The sequence below is a fragment of the Lethenteron reissneri genome, chromosome 40 (genome assembly GCF_015708825.2).
Source record: "Lethenteron reissneri isolate LAM-NWPU_2019-01 chromosome 40, ASM1570882v1, whole genome shotgun sequence".
NCBI lineage: Eukaryota > Metazoa > Chordata > Hyperoartia > Petromyzontiformes > Petromyzontidae > Lethenteron > Lethenteron reissneri.
Genome location: NC_083818.1, coordinates 7,589,041 through 7,609,885, shown reverse-complemented (window position 1 = coordinate 7,609,885; position 20,845 = coordinate 7,589,041). Strand labels below are relative to the sequence as shown.

At 43.2% G+C, this 20,845-nt stretch overlaps 1 protein-coding gene across 3 annotated transcripts in view; it reads left to right on the top strand.

The window, feature by feature from the left end:
• The first annotated feature begins 2,150 nt into the window (after positions 1–2,150).
• LOC133352384 (rho guanine nucleotide exchange factor 19-like) overlaps positions 2,151–20,845 on the top strand; it is a 40,642-nt gene continuing 21,947 nt past the window's right edge. For all 3 annotated transcript variants that reach the window (XM_061567995.1, XM_061567993.1, XM_061567992.1), the window contains exon 1: positions 2,151–2,349. The gene's annotated coding sequence lies outside the window, so the exon portion shown is untranslated. The remainder of the gene's footprint in view (positions 2,350–20,845) is intronic.

The window sequence follows — 20,845 nt, the reverse complement described above, 5'->3', positions numbered from 1 at the left end:
TGCGAGCTGGAACACGATGCACGATAGACGTCGGCAGATCGTATCGTTACTCACTCTGCTTGACACTGACTGTCGTGTCCCCCCGCCTTCAGTTTATGTATGAAGCGAGGTCACGCTATGGGGCTGGCAAGCAGGTGCAGCAATACAAAGCTGCGGTATATTTACCGGGTAAATATTGTATCGCTGAACTTGCAATGAAAATGAGTGAAAATAACAAACCGCATCTTCTACCTGCAGTATAATGTAAATAAAGTACAATATATTAATATATTGTACTGTGCAATATAATTGACCAATGTCGAGGTTTTTTTATATATAATCTGAGGAGCACGTGCATTGTGATTAATTAAATGTGCATGTACAACCCCTTTTGTCAATCCACTGCTGGATGAGGGCCTCTCCACACCGTGGGGGTCATTGGGGTTGTTTGACCTATACTTGCACCGTGCTGATAAGTGCGGCTTTGTGTAGGCATAGATGTGGCAGCCTTGAAGGCATATGCTCTACGTGGCAGCATTGAAGTATAGTACAACACTGCATATTTCTGCGTTGGATAAAAATAGCGTGTCCGTTATTTCACTGTGCCATGTCGGCCCGAGATATGTATGTGGTGTTTGGGGTGTCTCTATTATTGTCAAAGCTTAATTGTCACCGTCTTAATTCAATCTCGGGTTGCTATTGGCAGAATGGCTGCTGGCCCATTCCACAATATATCTGCACAAGATCGGAAAAGCCCATCGCCCGTACAATAGTCGTGTAGGACGACCACACGTTTCAAACAAGACACGGGAACCATGCTGGCTGGTAAAGTTTGGGGAGCGAGGGGGCAGGGGGGGGGATGAAACACCAAATCGGGTTTGGATATCACTCACCCCTGATATTATCCGTGGCCGGTAATCAAACACAGGGTTAGTAGCACAGTGTGCAAACCAGAGCACCACCGCTCCCACAAATTTGCCTCGGTGACAGGTACATTAATCGCAGTAACATTATTTAAACCAGGTCAGATCCTCATCTTCAGACCAAACGTCTTATTTTAATAGCGAGACCTGGGGTCCGAGCGACACTTAATCAGGTGCGATGTTGTGGAAATGTTTCAGCTGTATGTGGACAGCCCCCTTGGCTGGAAAATTTGCCACTGACAGTGCAGTTTTGCAAAGCTCGCTCATATCATGTACACGCATTATTAGCCACAGCAGGATATTGTGTGCTTCATGTCATAGAGCTCACATCATGATCATCATCGTCAGTCATGATCTATCCACTGCTGGATGAAGTCTTCCCCAAGGCAACCCCTTACCCCCCCTCCCCACTGTCTGAAAAATGCAAAGGTTGAAGCCAATTTCATAACTCCACCTTCACAGTGGATTTTCACGCAACTTGGTGAAATATAAATCATCTTAGATGTGCTGGTTGGTAGTCATCATTACAAGCAAGTGAAAAGATCGGCTTATGTAACAGTTTCATTTGAAAATTAACTCGCATTCTAAAGTAACCCGGCAGCACTGTTTTTGTCTTGAAAAGAGTTTGAATTTCTCAATTGGATTATAACCTTTGTTGAAAAATGCCGAAAAATACCCTGTGAATAACTCATTTGAGATTGCACAAAAGCAACATCGCCCCCTAACTGCGAAAACTCGGCAGGACCCTCCTGAAATAAGTCTTCGGATTCAACGAGGCCACCCTGGGTAAACCAGTAATCATTATTCTTATTTTAAGCTTGATCAAATGACATTTAGTTATTTGTCCATTTACAACCAACAACATCAAATCTGCAGGCGTGTCGAGGAATGCAAGACAATGCACACTGCCCACAATTGGAGACATAAAAAAACTACCAAACGCGTCGATTAATGAAAACCCCACTCACGACACCTTGCATGGGCTGTCTGACTGTGAGCATGAAATTGAGTCACAATAAGGCATTACTGTATGCATCCAAAGTATATTGCGATCCGATAATGTCAAAAAAATAAGACATGTATGATTAGCCCCTAAGGGAAGTCGGAGTCTCTTCATGTGACTGTTGGCATGTTGGGGCTATTTTGCAGAGAGAGGGAGGAGTGAGAAACTGGTCAGGTGAGTCAGGGGGTGGGGGAGGTTTGGGGCTGGTCTGCTGCCTGCCTGCCAACTTCCCTGAAACTGGCTCTTTGTGTGAGTGCGTGCGTGCGTGTGTGAGGGTCGGGTATAGCCCTGAAGATCATTCGGGTCTTCTCTTGTGACTCTACCGAGAGCGCGTTGATGGTATAGGGGGGTGGAGGGTTTTGTTAGTGACAAATACGCGCTTGGGATTCGTGAAACGTGGCAGAAATGACTTTCGGGGAAAGGATTTCTCGTCGACCGATGATTGTGAGTACATACCGTATTGTCCAGGGAATGTATATACGAGACTTTGAGAATAATCGTTTTCTTTAGAGAGTACAGTGAGGTACGTTTGGTAAGTCCAGCGTGTGGCTGACCTGTAGAGGTTACTGTTGGGTTATCTAAGTAACCTTTCACTTGGTATGTTGGATAAGACAACGTGTGAGTAATGTTAGCAAAATTGTTTGCTCAATATTTAAAATACATTTAGTAAATGGACGCTGATGAGAATAGTATCGCTGTATTCCTGACCCATTATGGCTTGGTACAAGGCTTACAATACTATATTTTAAAAAAAATCGACACCACATTTGCCAATAGAACTTCCTTATAACCGAAAAGAAACATTGTAATACGCTCAAGATTTTGCCAGTGCCACGGTTTTTTTGGTATTTTTTTGGAAGCTTGCGAAGAATAACTTATTTAGTGACTGTGTACAAAATGTGGTCACGTGGCTCAGCGGTCAGAGCACTTGGGGCTGACACCACTGAGATCCTGGTTATTATGATGCATTCCCAGACGGCCCGCGTGGAATATGGTTTGTGTAATAATGTTTTATATATATGTGGAGAGACAGACACATACCGTGTCAATCCATACGGTTTACCCCGTATTCCTGTACAGGGAAATTGAGTTTTCAGGTCCAGTCCAGAGGACGGTGCTCATCGCCTTAGTGGGTGAAAGCAGAGAGAGAGATGGTTGGGAGAAGGTGAACTCGGGAGAGGTGAGGAGGAGAATGGTGAAGGATGTATGTGGAACTTCTTTCGCACCGTACGTCGCCAACCCTGCTAATCGGAGGTGCTTGATGACGAATTGTGAAGACAATGAGAGAGAGAGAGAGACGATGGCGCGCAGGCGAATGAGAAGCCAATGTAGGAACTGGAGTATGTGTCATTTGATCTAGTGTTGTTTAGTTTGTTCCATTTCATCATGGTCAGCATTGGACCATGATCTATCCCCTACTGGATGAAGACCTTCCCAAGCAGTTGTCAATGTATCACCATCCTTCGAAGCAACAATCACTCTAGAACCTGCACACAAGCAGATTTCATTGCTCCGTATCTCCTGTGGAGGTCCTCTCACCTACGTTCTTTCATTTGGCTACCACTCCATTGCTGGGTGCCGCGGTGGCGAGATGTTAATTCCCTTGCCTGGTATGCAGGAGGTTCGTGGGTTCGATCCCTGCTGTATATTTGGAGTTTGCATGTTCGCTCTCCCCATGGTCGCGTAGATTTTCCTCCGGGTCCTCCGGTTTTTCTTTCCACGTTTAGAAGTGACGTGCGTTTAGAGTATTTGGCAGCTATACATTTCCACGTAATCAGCCACTTTATTGAGCTATCATTTGTGGCCAGGTTGCGTTCTAAAAAGAGCTATATATCTCAGTGGGCTTTACCTGGTCAAATAAAAATAGTACATTAGTTAAATAGTAATCTGACCACTGGCCATCATCCGTTCTAGTGTTGTGGCCTACTCTAGGCTGTAATTTATTTGGTTTATTTTCCTGCTCTTTGAGTTTGTCTGTTATCCCAATCTGTATGATGATTGTTTTGGACATACAGTATTTCACACGATCACTCCAATTGATTTGTAACCCAGGTCTCCCTTGAAAAGCAGAAGCAGTTACATTGTTGTAAGTAATGTACTGTACCATATTGACATTGATTGATGCACTTTACACGTTGTTTTAGTTTTGCCCAATTTTATTTATGTTGTGCTATCATCATTGGATGAATAATCTATTCAAAACTCTTGCAGAACGGTGCAAACTCTTGTTTTATTACCAAAAAGCCCACAGAAGGGAGAATTAGTAGAACTTTTTCTGAAATCTCAACCGACCATTGTTATCTCGCGCACTGAGTGCACTTCTCCACATGCCCTATGAGAGAGAAACACGTTTCGCATACCAGTCAAACTGATATTTTGCATACCAAAAGTGTCGTGGCTTGATGGTCCCGATGCTGATGACCCAATGAGAGTGAAACAATTAAATCTATTACATTGGTTTTGAACTTCATTTGATTTTAATCTAATTGATTTTAATCAAATGAAGTTCAAAACCAAAAAATGAAGTTCAAAACCAATCATCAGCATCGGGACCATCAAGCCACGACACTTGGGATACCAGTTTAATAGCAGGTGGCTGAAAGCCAGATTCAAAACCCGGATCTCAATGGTGCGATCTCGGCATTTTGGCTCCTAAGCCACCCATCCACATCAGGAGTTGATTCCAGTATTTCCCTGAAACAGATTAAATGTTTGCCCTCCTGTCATTAAAAACGGCTTCACAAGGGGCATCCTCTAAGTTGGATTTCCATGTTCAAGCTGCCTGGATATCCAGACTCGCCAAATTGCCAGTTTTCACAAATGAGTGCTTTACATTCATTTCAGCGCACCAAAGATTACGCCTCCCCAAGAAAGCCGATTTGGAAAGACTCACCCTCACGACTTCACTGGACCTGGCAAATTAGTACCTCGTTACTACCCCCACACAACAGCCCCCTGGTTTCAACCTACCCAGGAAGGAGTGGTCCACCCTCGACAGGTTCAGGACCGGTCACTGCCCATGCCTCGAAAACCTCCACCGATTAGACATGAGAGCAAGCATGTGCCTTGTGGGGTGGACCAAACCATGCACCACATTCTCGAAGTCTGCTCAATCCACAAACTCAGCGGAGGGCCTCTAGTCACCCTCAACACAGCAGGACCAGAGGCAACCGCTTGGCTTAGGGACTTTGCATTCGCTAAATAAATAAATGTAAACTCTACGACTGCGCCGGTTGACGCTGTTGTGCCGTGGGCACCACGGTGGCGATATATGAACTACCTCGCCTGGTATACAGGAGGTCGTCGGTTCGATCGCGACCCTGACGCCTGTACATTTGGAGTTTGAGTGTTCTCCAATTTGGTCGCGTGGATTTTTCTCCGGGTCCTCCAATGTATCCCTCTACATTTAGAAACATGCGTTTAGATTATTTGGCTGCCATAAATTTCCACATGATAAGCCACTTCTTTGAGGGCCAGGTCGCTTCTGAAAAAGAGCTATAGAGCTCAGTGGGCCTTACCTGGTAAAAACAAAAATGTTGTTTCGTTTTTAGTATAATTTTCCAATGTGTTTCCGGGTCATACCACGTGTTGTTCGGCACGATGTCAGACGTTTTGCTGCACGTGGTGGGAGTTACAGTAAATTTACGAACTTGCTATCCGCAATTTTGGCGATACTCAAATCACATATGGAACTACGCGACTGCGTCGAGAGCGAGAGAGAAAAAGAAAGGTGTGAATCACCTGTAATAAAGCAGGCATAAAGGTGAATTGTGATGTCATTCACAAAGAGAAAACCTTTACTCGCAAAGATCACTTCCCAAGCTCGACGTCCCAACATTTGAAAAAGACTTGCAGCTACAGTACTCTACATTTGGAGAGGCACTTTTCAAAGTTTTAAGTCAGTCAAGTGACTTGCCCAGACATGCTGGGCCAAACTGACAGGTAGCGAAAATAATTTCCGTACAGGTGGGTGTACACGATGCCGGTGAAGTGAGAGAAAGTTCTGGACCGTATCGAAATGTACCTGCAACATGTTTCTGTACTATAGTATGAATGCATGTTGAACATCTTCGCACGGTATGTACATAAAGCGTTTGTTCGATTATTTTTGGCGGTTTGCGACTCCTCTCGCAGTCCGTGGCACACGGCACCAAATAGAAAATCCATCGTGGAGTGCAAACCGCGATCTGTAGAAGAGAAACGTGGAGGCCTGTTTATTTTTAAATTCGGAATTTTTTTTCTGCTCCTGCACAGAATGGTTGTGCTCCCCTGATTTTTTTAATGTACAAAATTATTGAGCAATTTTTATACTTGGATGAGTTGTAAAAAAAAATTTCTCTAACGTCGACCTATACGGCAGACTTGTGCTTTAGGATCTTATAAAAAAACGCATAACCTCGCGGTTCGCGAATTTATTACGGATTTTTTTAATGCACTATTCACGTGCTTGTGTGCTCCACTGTAAACAGGGGCACACCGCATTGGCAAGACATTTTGCTTGCGAATTATAGAAACTTCACGGATTACATGGCCTGCGATGCAGTCTCCTCCATATCAACACCGATTATTCGAATTATCTGCTGTAACATAAGTTACCTTTATTTATATCCAGTTGAGAAACAGTTGAGAACCGAGAGCCATCTTTGCAAGGGGAAACCTGGGTCAAAACAAATTGTAAACTACGGCAAATCAAATTATTCCTTTTCTCCACAACGTTTTCATGGATAAGAGCAGTGATTTGGCAAATTCATGATTTTCTGATTATTTTTTTTCCCCCGTGGATTATAGAATCCGCAATATTGGTCCCCCACATTACTGTTGATGACAGTAGTTCTGTAAACAAAGCAAGAGGAACAACGTCTCACATCAGTGGGAAGCGAGCAAAATAACACGTCTTTACGTACGGATAATTACTAAATCAGGTTTGATCCAGCCTAAATGTACAAACAAACATGAGCACAGAAATATGAACGAAACCTTAACATGTTCGAAACATTACAATAAACCTCAGGAACAGTATACACATTCAAAACATGATAATAGGTTTTTCCCCTTTTTTATGGCAATTAAACATGTTAAAACACCAAACTGAAACTTTTGACAAGGAATCATGTCTGCATTAACCACAACACTTGTGGTCAGAATGCAAAAAAAAAACATACTCTGATAATATATGTATTGTCCTTGAAACTGATTGGTCCACACCAGAGACAGCTTTCTTTTGAGCCTCGTCTCAAACGGTGTTAGACCAGAGGATGCCAAAAGGCGTCCTCTGTAAAAGGTTTCAGTTTGGTGTTTTAACATCTTAACGCCTGTTTTGTTGCCAGAAAAAAGTGAAAAAACCTATTATCATATTTTGGTACTGACAGAGGAGGTCCCATGGTGCAGACATTCAAGTAAATGAGAGATCACAATAAATACTACCCCGTATATCTCTCATTTACTTGATACAGCTGTCGTGGCTGTGACGGTTCCACCTGAAGACGGAGGCTTGTGTTGCTTGCGAAACGTCGTGAATTTTTTAATTTGTTTCATTTTACTTTTATTAATTTAAAAATTTTTCCCTACGTGACTTTACCGAAAAAACCTAAGAGTATGAATCCTTGCAGTCACGAAAGCTTCAAATCTAGAAATATGGAACGTTGGGCCAACGTTGCTCCGACGGGTCCAACCACACGCCAACGTTAGCCCACCATTGCACATTTACAAGGGCTTGCATTGGCTACAATAGCCATTTCGTTGGGGTGATGTGTGTAATCGTCTTATATTCTCTTCATCTATGTATCTCTCTTTCGGAAGTAATGTCTAGATCATCAAAAATATTGTTTGTGAAAGTGTATTTGATGGGCAATTCTCTGGCCTACAAGGGCCCACAACTTCGGATAGTTAAGTGTGACCTCTGCCTGTGATTGGATGTTGCCATCCCAGTTGCCACGGTGTAAAGCAGAGATCAGATACGTACAAATCTAGGGATATATTTTTTTGTTATTGGGGCAACAACTTTGACTGCTCTCGTTTTATCTTAGCATTTGGTGATTGTGGCTTTACAAGACCCCCGAACAACCTCACTACATACAGCCCATACTGCACGCATTGTCTTATTTTTGTTCTGTGTCTTTGAATACACTATCAAATACATTTAGGTGGGGTCCGTTGAGAATGTGGATGTTTAAAGCGATGGTAAATGACAATTCAAGAACACGTAGGGGGGTAACGATAGATGAGATCAAAAGTGTCTAGAGATGGGTGTGTTGAGAATGGTGAAGATTACAGGAGGAGTGAAGGAACAAAGATGTTGGTTTATGATACACAGCTTCAGCAGATTATGTTTTATACTTGCTTGGTGTGTACATGTCAAGACTGTCCAGAACTGTTGTGTGAAAGCGAATTAATCTCAAATGGGATTTCTCCTGGTTGACTAATAGATTATTAATTTGAAGAGTTGACATTACACAATCATCCATGCGCATACCCTATAGTATTGGCATTGCCACCTTTAATGGTACATCGCGTGTAAATGCCAGGTTTAAATCTGTAATAGTAATTGGGTTCATATTCTTGGTTCTTTCGGTAAAGTCACGTAGAAGGTGAAATAATGAAGTAAAATATAAAACAATAAAATTCTCACGACGTTTCGACTGCAACACAAGCAATCGTCATTAGGTGTGAAATCTACAGCAAGAAAATTTGAAAAAATCCACAGCAAGAAAAAAAATCAAATTTTCTTGCTGTGGATTTCACAACTGATGATGATTGCTTGTGTTGCAGTCGAAACGTCGTGATAATTGTATTGTTTTATATATTTTTGTTATTTTATTATTTCCCTTCTACGTGACTTTACCGAAAGAACCAAGAATATGAATCCCTGCAGTCACGGAAGCTTTAAATCGAAAAGTAATTGGGTTGTTCACCGCCGTAATTCACAGTTTCCTGAAGGTAAATGCTGTACTTTCAAACGCGTAGCTTTAAACTGTCAGGCACGGAAGTGAATGAGTCTGACAAGACGAGTCTGTACGTCTGATGCAAATCGCAACCCCGTGTGTCACGCTGTGTCCAGTTACACCCGAGTACATTCCTACTCTGCCTCTTCAGCAGAGGTCAGATTTGCCCTTCTCAAGCATTAGTCACGTGACATTACACGATACGCTTCCTGTGCAACGCACTGATTCTCATTACTTGATCACAAAGACTAATTTTCATAAGGGGTCCTGCACTGGGATGTTTGGCCAATTCCAATAAAGAGTGTTTGGCGTGTGGAAAAAAAATCCAATTGCCCGGAGAAAACCCATAACATTCAACCGCACAGATAAGTTGAATCCACAGACAGACCCTATACCAGGGGTCAGCAACCAAAATAACAAGAAGAGCCATTTCTTTCCAATTCGGTACAAAATTCAGTATTTCAAGAGCCGCAATGCATCTGAGTACATACTGTACATACGTACATATCGTCAAGAAGCAGCCCGTAAAGAGCCGCATGTGGCTCCGGAGCCGTAGGTTGCCGACTCCTGTCCTATACATTTGATCTGCAATACACTATATGTGGACTGATACCATTGCTGTACAGGAATTCCATCTCCTTGCCACTCCACAGTTCACACCTATAACACCTGGCAACCATTCGCAGCTCTGATTGCTTCCACGAGCTCATGAGATCGGACACATTCCAGATCATTCGTTGGTACTGTATTCATTAGTAACTTATGACAACCTCAAGCAGGAAGTTGTGTGTTTGGTCAAAAGGCATGAAGTAAACACGTTTATTTGGCAGTGTAATGTTAATATTGTAGAGACACTCATTCACAGCGATGCAACTCTTCCTATAATTTGATGTTGGGTGTTGATAATAGAATACTGTATGGCTAGACCACGGGTCGGCAACCAAAATAACGAGAGCCATTTTTTTCGAATTCGGAAAAAAATTATTAATATTTCAAGAGCCGCAATGTATGTGAATATGAGAAGGTGGTCCTTAATAAATAACGTCACCAAACAGTCCTACGAAGAGCCACATGTCACTCCAGAGCCGCAGGTTTGCTGACCGCTGTGAGCGAGACATGGACCCTTGAGGCCACGATACTGAGTTTGGTAAAAGTGCAGCCCTGCAATGAGCCACTCACGCCACTACTGGCAGATCAGCCTTCACCCGAGAGCCGTGTTCTTCATTGCAAGGTCCGTGGGCCTCTGGCAGCCTCTAAGGGTCTTTAGTGCGGCCCCCGATGTGCGGGCCCCCAACAATACCCAAATGTGAAAACATCCCAGCGTGCTGTCGAACCCTAATGGTTTCAAAAGTGTGGCAGCCCTCACACTGATGTCTTATCGGTGAAAATGCCCCCCCCCCCCTCCCCTCTGAAAATTAGTGAAGACACTGCTCTTGAAGGCATGAGTAGGGGAAGCTATAAAGAGACCCACGTGGCATACTTTTCCACGTCGGCCAGACGTCGTGGAAGAGGAGGTAGTTAACCACACTCCCTCAACAAAGACATGAACTGTCACGTGATTAGAAGCAAGGGGATTTAATAATGGTTCCCACCCAATGTTTCAACTGCCATGCCAGGAGATCAATTTGATCTTCCGACTTGGATTACAATTACTCTAGCTGCCTTTGAATCATGCATTATTGATACATGTATGTGTAATGTGCAAAACTTGATGTGTAAATTTCGATTTAAAGCTTTCGTGACTGCAGGGATTCATCTTCTTGATTCTTTCGGTAAAGTCACGTAGAATGGAAATAATAAAATAATAAAAATAAAACATAAAATAAATGTTTTATTATTTTTTTATTATTTCCATTCTACGTGACTTTACCGAAAGAACCAAGAAGATTAACTTAATGTGTGTCTAGTATCAATCTCGAGTAACCCCAGTATGAATGCACAGGCTCATTCCCAAATGGAATCGACTTCACAGTACAACAAACTTGTGTAGTCGATCATAGAACTTTATTGAGTCATTTTAATCGTGCAAAATCAAGTGAGGGCCTCATTCTGACTGGAAATAACCAGGGACCGATGGCATTGATGAGCTATGTGTGACCTATGGCCTTTGACCTAAATATATATATTTTTAAATCACTGTTCAACGTACCAATCTTATTGGGTTTTTATACATTTCTAACCGCTCTTCCCATGTCTTAAAAAAATGTAGTTGCGAGTTGCTAATAGTTTTGTAAAACTTTAATTGTATCCCTTCTGTACTTGATAGCATACAACGGGAGTCTTTGGCGTGTGTTATACATGTGTTATGAGGAAAGGGGCCGTCCATAAATGACGTCACGCACCTAGGGGGGGGTCAGACATTTGTGACGATGTGTGACAAGGGGGGGGGGGGGGTGAGAAAAGTGACGTCACATCAAAATGCGCAACTTTAAATAAATATAGACAACACGTTCTACTTAATTAAATATACTTTTTAATAAATGTTTTCTCCTACTACATCAGAGTGCAGCGGCACATTAAATACGCACTACAATGACGATAGTTGAAAGCGATTTGAAGCATGTTTTATTTTTGGGGGGGGGGGGGGGCAGAGCTTTGTGACGTCATATTTGAGGGGGGGTCTGACCTTTTGTGACTCCGTGTGACAAGGGGGAGGGGGGGGGGTCAAATATCGTCCAAAATCGCGTGACGTCATTTATGGACGGCCCCAAAGGCCATTCGCCAAAACGTTTGGCTGTTTGGGTTATCACGAGTGCACAGTATGTATTATACATTGTAAGCTCTATGTTGTTCTTTACGCGGCATCCAAGACACATGCAGCGACTTGCGTGCTCAATCACGAAGAGCACACAGCACGTGCATGTCGTGTGACCGGGCTGAGGACGGGTTATCAGCTGACCTGCGAGCAAGTTGGAGGAAACTGGGAGAAACTGACTTTGTTTTTGTCTTCGTGTCACAACTCCTACGCATGGCCGCGTTGGTTCTCTGGTGTGCCCCCCTTGACATTGTTAATAATGCTGCGTGCTCTGCTACACACTGAGCGTATCGTTGTTTTTTCGTGTGGAGTATAATACACTCCGGAAAGTAAGATGCGCCCACCCAACTTCTGGTTTAAAAATACACACGGTACATGGTGGGGGGAATGTGCGCCTTAAAATCCGGAGTATACGATCGTAGGATTCAAGTTTCAATTTACTTTTAGAAGCTCCCAATGAACGAAATCACGGAACATTGGTCCAATCTTGGTCCAACCACATGCCAACGTTGGCCTAATGTTGCGGTGTTTATTGCGCTCACACTTATCAAGTGTCTGGGCGTAAGGTACACACACACACACAAGGCATGCACTGTATACTGTAAGGTGTGTCTCACCTTCATAGAGTCCGCATTGCTTTTTGTGAATCCGCAAGAACACAATGATTATCTCTTGAGTTCAAGGACTGCTTGAAAATGTCGCTTGGATGCCCCAACAACAAGATGTTAAACCCGATAGCATGGAAACAAGCATTTTGCTAGCGTAGGTCATTTCTACAGTGAAGCAAAGGGGGGCATAAGTCTTTCACAGTATAGTAAACTACAGGGCTTTATCATATGTATTCTTAGGTTTTTTTTTATTTTCATTAATTTTGATGTTTTTACCTACGTGACTTTACCGAAAAAAACCTAAGAATATGAATCCTTGCAGTCACGAAAGCTTCAAATCTTTATCATATGTATACTAAAGTACTGCAACCCGATGGACAAAATAACATCATTAATGTGCAGGCACATAACCAAGTTGTGCTTTTAGGGTGTACGTTACTGCCCAACATTAACACGTGAAAGGAAAGAATAAAATAATAAAAATAAAACATAATAAAATAATTCTCACGACGTTTCGGCCACAACGCAAGCAGCCGTCCTCAGGTGAAGAACAGGTCTGTCGGAAAGACAGCGTCTGACAGACCTGTTCTTCACATGAGGACGGCTGCTTGCGTTGTGGCCGAAACGTCGTGAGAATTATTTTATTATGTTTTATTTTTATTATTTTATTATATCCCTTCTACGTGACTTTACCGATAGAACCAAGAAGATGAATCCCTGCAGTCAAGAAAGCTTTAAATCGAAAATTAACACGTGAGTTTGCAGAGTATTGAACGGCTGTCTGCAAAGATCAGGGCCCTATCTTTTCGATTGAGTGCTCTTGCCAATAACATCTGGTTACCCAGCAGCATTTATTTAACAAGCCGGATTGCTGATGAAACCCAAAATGTCAAATCCAGTCCCAGAGTGTGCTTGCTTAAACGGACTGTGCTGTATTATATTGGACTGGAAGGCTAGTACATGTAAAATGTATTTTATTTTCTGTATGTGATAGCATAGACGAAGAGTCCTGTTTATACAGGGAACTGTGAGGGTAGGGTTTGGGTAATTGCCTTTAAAAAGGGTTACGTTTAATTGGTTCTGCAGCCACTAGAGGTGATAAAAATACAGATAATCGACAGTATTATTTTTTCGTCGAATTATGACCCCCCCCACCTCCAAATCAGAAGGTAAAGAATAGTTGCAGACCAAACATTCAGCAATTTTTTTTTCAAGTCAAATCTCACACACGTTTGATCTTTTATATACACCGACAACACATAACACATTACCGCACACAGGACTCAAATGTAACAGAGAAAACAAATACAAAGATCCCCCCGTATAGCCTCAACAGACTGTTGGGGAAAGTGCTGTTAGCGAGTAGCACCTATGAAGGCCGGAACGGCACACGAGGGGGTGGGTGGCCAGCACCACGCCCGGCCGCCTTTGTCTACCTTGTGGTGATGTTTATACATCGCACCAGGTACTCATTTGAGGCTGAGTCGACATGGGGAAGCCCAGGACCGCCTCACAGAATCTTCATTGGTGTTGGTAGCCGTGAGCGGGAATCAAACTCAGGTCGCCGGATTCGTAGTGCAGCTCGCTAACCACCACACTACCGCTCCCCACAGACACACACACACAAGCATGCAAGCATGTGCAGACATCTCCACACAAAGCATGATAATATAACCTGCTGTGCCATGTATTGTCTATGTTGTCATCATCATCAGCTGTGATCGATCTACTGCTGGATGAAAGTACCCCCCCCCCCCAAAGCCGTCAACTATGTCCCATGATACTGCGATGCAATAATCCACCTAGAGCCGGCTGATTTCGTTGCTGCACCTTACTCAGTGGACGTCTTCTCCAGGATGCATTCCACTCGTTGGCCGCCGCTCCATCTGTGTTACATTGTAACTCAAAGGTCATCGGCCAAAAGTAATCGGTTACCCGTTGAACCCAGTTTATTAGATAGACTTGGCCGTTCTTTGCCCAGAATGACTCCTTAACTGGGCACGCAAAAGTGTGCTACAATTTGGCGCGTCGCACCTCTGTAGATTAGCGACAGCGGAACGCTTAGTTGGCCTGCAATCTAACAGACTTTAGCAGCCATTTCAAAGGCTCTAAGGATGTTTACAAGAAAGTGAAAAACAACCTGATGCATAAGAACAAATAATCCTGTGCATCATCGTGGGTTTTGTTGAGTAAAAACTCAGAGCTCTAAGCCGGTAACTGCTGAGATCCTGGATTTGAATTGGGGCAGCCACCAGTGAATAATAAACTGGCTTCTCGAGTGGAGCAAGTGGAGTGAATAGATGGTCTGAGCCCTTCTACCAATGAATGCACACACACACAAAAAACATGATATGGTACAAGCATTCAATTATATTTTTAAGTTAATTTGGCAATTTCGACTCTATGAAGTTAAATATATCTGAAATTCATGTGACAAATATTCGTTCAAATGTAGAAACCCGTGAGTGTATGGATAAGGAACGTCATATCGTTGGAAGAAGAATATCTCATTAACAGGAGAGGGGGGAATTGCATGTAACCATATTGGCTTCAGTTTTCGTGTCATTCATGCAACTGACAAAAAGAAACTGGATTTTTTTACGTCACGGGAAGACTTGTAGATTTCCTGAGGACGGTTACCTCAACAAGGGGACGACCCAGGGAAAACGAGGACAACCAAGCCACGTGGTTCCCTCTTTCCCGTACCTCCGATTCGCATGGTTGGCTACGTACGGTAGGAAACACAGGCGGAGTTTGACTTCTGTATTTGGGGGTGGGGAGGGGGCATGGGTTCGCTTTATCCCTCACATTAGGAATCGCGAGTGCATATTATTTTTTTAATTGTAAATTACTAAAATTAAATTAATAAAGGTGTCCAGTTTTGGAGAGGCATTGCCCCCCGTACCTTCCCCCCACAAACTCCGCCCATGGTATGAAAGAAGTTAGACCTACATACATACAATACGTCGCATGGCTGTTTTTCCAAAGAGTCCATGGGTTGGAGAAGAAATTGGTGCCACCGAAGGTAGCAACACTTTATTAGTACCCATTTATTGTATATGGCCAACAACAGCGTCCAAAATCGCGTGACGTCATTTATGGACGGCCCCTTATTGCAATCGTGTACGGGTGGCATGGCGGATGGAAGGGAGCGGCAGAGGCACGCGCAGATTTTGAAGCAGCGAGATGATGGAGCAGGCTGTGTCCCAGGCACGGATCAATAACTGGCGACGGCTCGGCCTTAATTTAAAATGGCCGCGGAAACGTGGCACCGTGTTAATACGAGACCAGGGTCCTCCTACCGTTTATAATGGTGGGGGGGGGGGGGGAGCAGAGCCACGCTGAGATGGTGGTAATTGTATTGACATCGTTTGATTTAAGCTTGAGGTCGATGTCATTGGTTCTTCACCTGGGGTGCACGCACCCCCAGGCGGTGCGTGATGCCCTGTCTGGGGATGCGAGACGTGGCCAGATTCGTTTAGAAGGTAAATCATCGAAAAGACAAATTAAGCACGGGCCTCTAAGTACAACTACTTTGTTTCGTCAAACCCCTATGTATTTATGAACATACTTTTTTTTACGATTGAGAATCATAGGGGTGCAAGGTTGCAGTAAAGGTTAAGAAAGGTTGGTCTATATAATCCGCAGATACACTTTTTTGTTTATAAATCTACTTTGTAGTCCTTTCCATGCCGTTGATGTCCCTTTCGGTCTCATAACTATCCCACAGGGCCTGGTAGCATTACCGGTTTGATGTATATTGAGGGGTTATTACTCGTGTCATTTGTTGTCGTCTGTTGGGTGGGTGACTGAAACAACAACATATTGGGTGTAACCATTCCCTCCCAGTGTTTGTGGATACCATTGGGCCCCCAACAAGTCCTGAGATAATAAATATATAAATATTAAACATCTATAGATTTTTTTTTATTTTCCATTTTGTGAGGTATTCTAACTAGCTCGTAACTGCAAGCGAATACAAAATTCAACAGACGCTCTGCGTGCGTGACGTGATTGGTTCACGCTCGCTGGTCACTTTTGGGAACCGCATTGTTTACGAGCAATGAGTTTAGAGAAAGGTATTTTATATCGTTCTGGGTAACCATATGGATTCAGACTTTATCGTAGTTATTTTTACATTGGCAGATTCATACTTGCTTATTCACCAATGACTCAGGTATGATATAAATACACGTTTATATATCACCTCTCGTTGTTTATTGGGACATTTTTCAGACGCTGTCTCCCCGACAGACCTGGTCTTCACCTGAGGACGGCTGCTTGCGTTGTGGCCGAAACGTCGTGAGAATTATTTTATTATGTTTTATTTTTATTATTTTATTTTTTCCCTTCTACGTGACTTTACCGAAAAAAACAAGAAGATATTGGGACATTGCCACGTAACCCCCAGGGGTCTGCGTACCCCTGGCTGAGAACCACTGGCCTAAGACAGGATGGCGGGACACTGTTATGGCAGATCTCAGGAGGTCCCTGCGTGTCCACTGTGTGGCAGCTGCGGGATCTAGCGGAGGGTACAAAGCGTTGGCGAGGTGCGATGATGGTGTTTGTGGCATCGGCTTTGGCTGTGATGTTACTTCTTGATTATGTATATTGAGGTGTTTGTTCTGTGGGCCCTGTCGCTAAGCAACAGAGGAGTCATGTTGTGGCTGTTTATTTACAACTCAGCTGGTGGTGGTTGGTGCCCGACTGCCCTTCAGGGCATGAGCATAAATCACATTCGGGGGCTGCTATAACTACTCTTCTACTCTGTAATGCACTTAAGAAAGGAGGTGGTGTGTTGTCATGATAATATAGTGTGGGGGAAGCCGAACAAATAACGTCCGAAACTTGGGAGTGATTCATCATTGTTTTTGGGCCGGATGACATAATTAAAATGTTGCGTCGTAAACCCTCCTCCACCCGACACAGCCAATTAATAAAGTTGTCACGTGATGAACAAACGTGGCCAATTTGTGACCGCTTAAGCAGCACCACCGTTGTGTTGAAGAGCTGCCCGGAACGTTTAATAATTGGGTATAACGTTTCACTGGTAGTGAGTACAACCAACATTAGGCAGCGAACTCATGGCTAATGGGCATTGACTCGTCTCTCAGATCACCAATTCTATACCTGTGTTTGAATTCCCAGGGGTTGTCTTGCTGTAAAATGAATCGGCCCTGGACGGTGCATTGATTTTTTTTTATTAAAATAAATTCTTACTTGCCATACTCTTAGGTTTTTTCGGTAAAGTCACGTAGGTAAAAAATTAATAAATAATACATAATAAAATGATAGAAACAATAATAGAAATAAAATAAATATTTTATTTCTGTTATTTCTACCATTTTATTATTTATGTTTATTATTTATTTTTGCCTATGTGACTTTACCGAAAGAAACCTAAGAGTATGAATCCTTGCAGTCACGAAAGCTTCAAATCTAGAATCTTACTTGCCACATGAAACGCATTGCATGATGAGGTGTAATAGTAAATTATTGATGAAACAGGAGTCACGAGACTGGCCCGAATCTTAAGACTTTTGCAGGAGGGTTCTGTCCTGGAATGTTTGGTCAGTTGCATTAATTAACGTTTGACACACGGAGATTAACCCAAGTTCCAATGGTTGGTACTTGGAGAAGTCCTGCCCATATGAGCACATTGACGTTTAGAAGCCGTTGCTGGACTGCCATCACCTTGGCCTTCTCGCAGCCCAAGCCTATGGCACCTGGTATTCCCTTGCAGTTAAAAGTGTATTAACCAAGATCAACCCCCTGCTTAGCATCTAAGATCTGACAAGATTGGATATAGTCAGGGCGAGTTGGTCAAACGGCTACTTTACAACATTGTCAATGTTGCCTTCCCAATGTTGACTGCACGGCGGACGATACTCAACTTTGTTTAAAGTGGCTCAGTGGAACATTAACTGTGACCATTAAGACATCTGAATGCTCTGCAGTAATCGTACAAGACATGAAATACATGTTTCGGGCAGGCAAATATTTAGCCAGGTAAATATTTTCTCGCTTAGACGGCCGACACCCATCTCCCGCCGCCAGGTGCATGAGTGTGAACAAAGTGCCAAGAGGACCCACCCTCCCACCCTCCTGCACCCATGACCCAGAAGTTAAGATTCTTAAGATATTTATCAGCATAGAAGGGACTCCCCGTGGCACATTTTTCACGTGGAGATTTGTTTTTGCTTTATTTGCGTGTACGTGTGCATGTGTACGTGTACAGCTACTTTTGTCAATCCGCTGCTGGATGATGCCTCCCCTCCTCCCACCACCTCCTCCCTCCCCTCCGCCCTCTGCTGTGCCCTGTGGGTCGTTTGACCCGACTTGGCCATGCCAGTCGGTGTGGGTCAGTAAAGGTGAGGAGGAGTAGATGCAGGAGAATAGACGGGAAGACCTTGACAAGATTGGGCAAATGCCAGGTGGTTTGGTCGTAATCTTAAGTTACTGAATGTTACTTAAAAGCAAAACAATTCTTGTTTCTGTTGGTACGTAAATAATGTGTCCGAATCTCCTTAAACACCAAAGAGAAATGTAGGTGTTCAGGTGTTACTGCATTTTAAATCAATTATTTATGAGAATTAACAACCTTTTGTCTGTCCAATTCTGGGTAAATAATCCTTCCACACTCTTTTGTTCACGGGGGTTCTTTGAAGCAGGTTACTGAATAGGGAACTCGGACAAGTTCGTGTATAGTAACTTCCTTTACACTAAATTTGCATTTAGATTCTGTGGCACTTAGTCCACAAGCTTCACTGGGGAAGAAGAAGGAAATAAACTCCGTGTTAGTTTGTTGTCCTTCCCCCGCACCTCCGATTAGCAGCACGGTTGGCTACGCACGATGCGAAAAAAGTTCAACATACGTACATACAATGAAATCCTTGACGTTGCCAGAAATCGAACTCCAGTCACTGGGTTCACAGTGCAGTGCACTCATCCACTGCACCACCACTCCTTGGCCACATTGTAAATGTCTTATCACAGTGCACACATACTATAAAGGCCTATAAGTCCAGCGGCTAGTTGCAGATGTGGTAACATTTGGGGACGTCTTGCCCTAGTACAGGGGGGGGACTTTGCCGATAAGACATCGGTGTGAGGGCCGCCACACCACTTGTTACAAGGGGTGTTGTTACTATTTGTGTATTGTCGGGGGCCGCACTAAAGGCCACCAAGGGCCGCCAGTGACCCGCGGACCTTGCAATGAAGAACACTGCCTAAGTATCTTGTTGGTTCTTTCGGTAAAGTCACGTAGAAGGGAAGTAATAAAATAATAAAAATAAAACATTATTAAACAATTCTCACGACGTTTCGGCCACAGCGCAAGTAGCCGTCCTCAGGTGAAAACCAGGTCTGTCGAGGCGACAGCGTTGTGGCCGAAACGTCGTGAGAATTGTATTTTATTATGTTTTATTTTTATAATTTTATTATTTCCCTTCTACGTGACTTTACCGAAAGAACCAAGAAGATGAATTCCTGCAGTCACGAAAGCTTTAAATCGAAAAATAGATTAGTTTTTTTTTACAATAATACAAATACGGTAGACCCAATAGGCCTCACACTTCACGGCACCTTAGAAGAACCAATCTCAAATACAGTGGTACCCCGGAGATCGAACTTAATTCGTTTCAGAAGGCCATTCGAACACCGATTTGTTCGAACACCGAATACATTTTCCCCATAAGAATTAATGCAAATGACATTAATTGGTTCTAGACACAATAAATATCTCATTATAAAGCATTTTACACGAAGTTTACATGAATTGCATGCATAAAATCATTAAAAAAAGAAACAATAAATAAATGGAATAAATGAATAAATATATGAAATAAATTAACATTGAACTTCACTTTACTTGTAGTAAGGGAGAGTTGATGGCTTGAGTGGAAGGTGGTGAGGAGGAGGTGTTATTGTTTGGAAGGGGAGTCCCCTTCCATAATAACGTCGGGGAACTGCCCTTCTGGGGTTCTTTCTCTTTTGTGCCTCTTTTCTGCCACTAACTGTGAGTCACTTGAGCTCTTTCTGACTAAAACCTTATCTGAAGAGGTTTGTTTCTGCCTCTCACACGGTAAAACCTTTGTCTATGCAAGCGTCACGCACGCTGGCCATACGCGTCTCAGCTGTACAGGTTCTTTCAAGTCGCGATTGCCCCGTTTGACCTCCGAATTTCTTTTCTTGGTTCTTTCGGTAAAGTCACGTAGAAGGGAAGTAATAAAATAATAAAAATAAAACATAATAAAATAATTCTCACGACGTTTCGGCCACAACGCAAGCAGCCGTCCTCAGGTGAAGACCAGGTCTGTCGGGGAGACAGCGTCTGAATGAAACACCACCACGCTTGGAGCGTATATTTAAGCTGGGTTGGAAGGGGGGAAGGGCGCCTTGACAAAATAATTTGCATATCAAGAGGAATTTAGCATATTTATGGGAAATGCAGGTATGTGATTAGTACTACTTGTGAAATGCGTAGGAGGTGTGCGGGGGGTTTCAAAGTCATATTATGCCCGTGCATTATGCAGGATTAGCAAAGGGAGGGGATAGGGGTAGCATTAATAAAGGGAAGGAATGTTAATAGTACGTAGCTGCAGTAACTTTTTTTGGTTTCCGGGGTAAAAAATGTT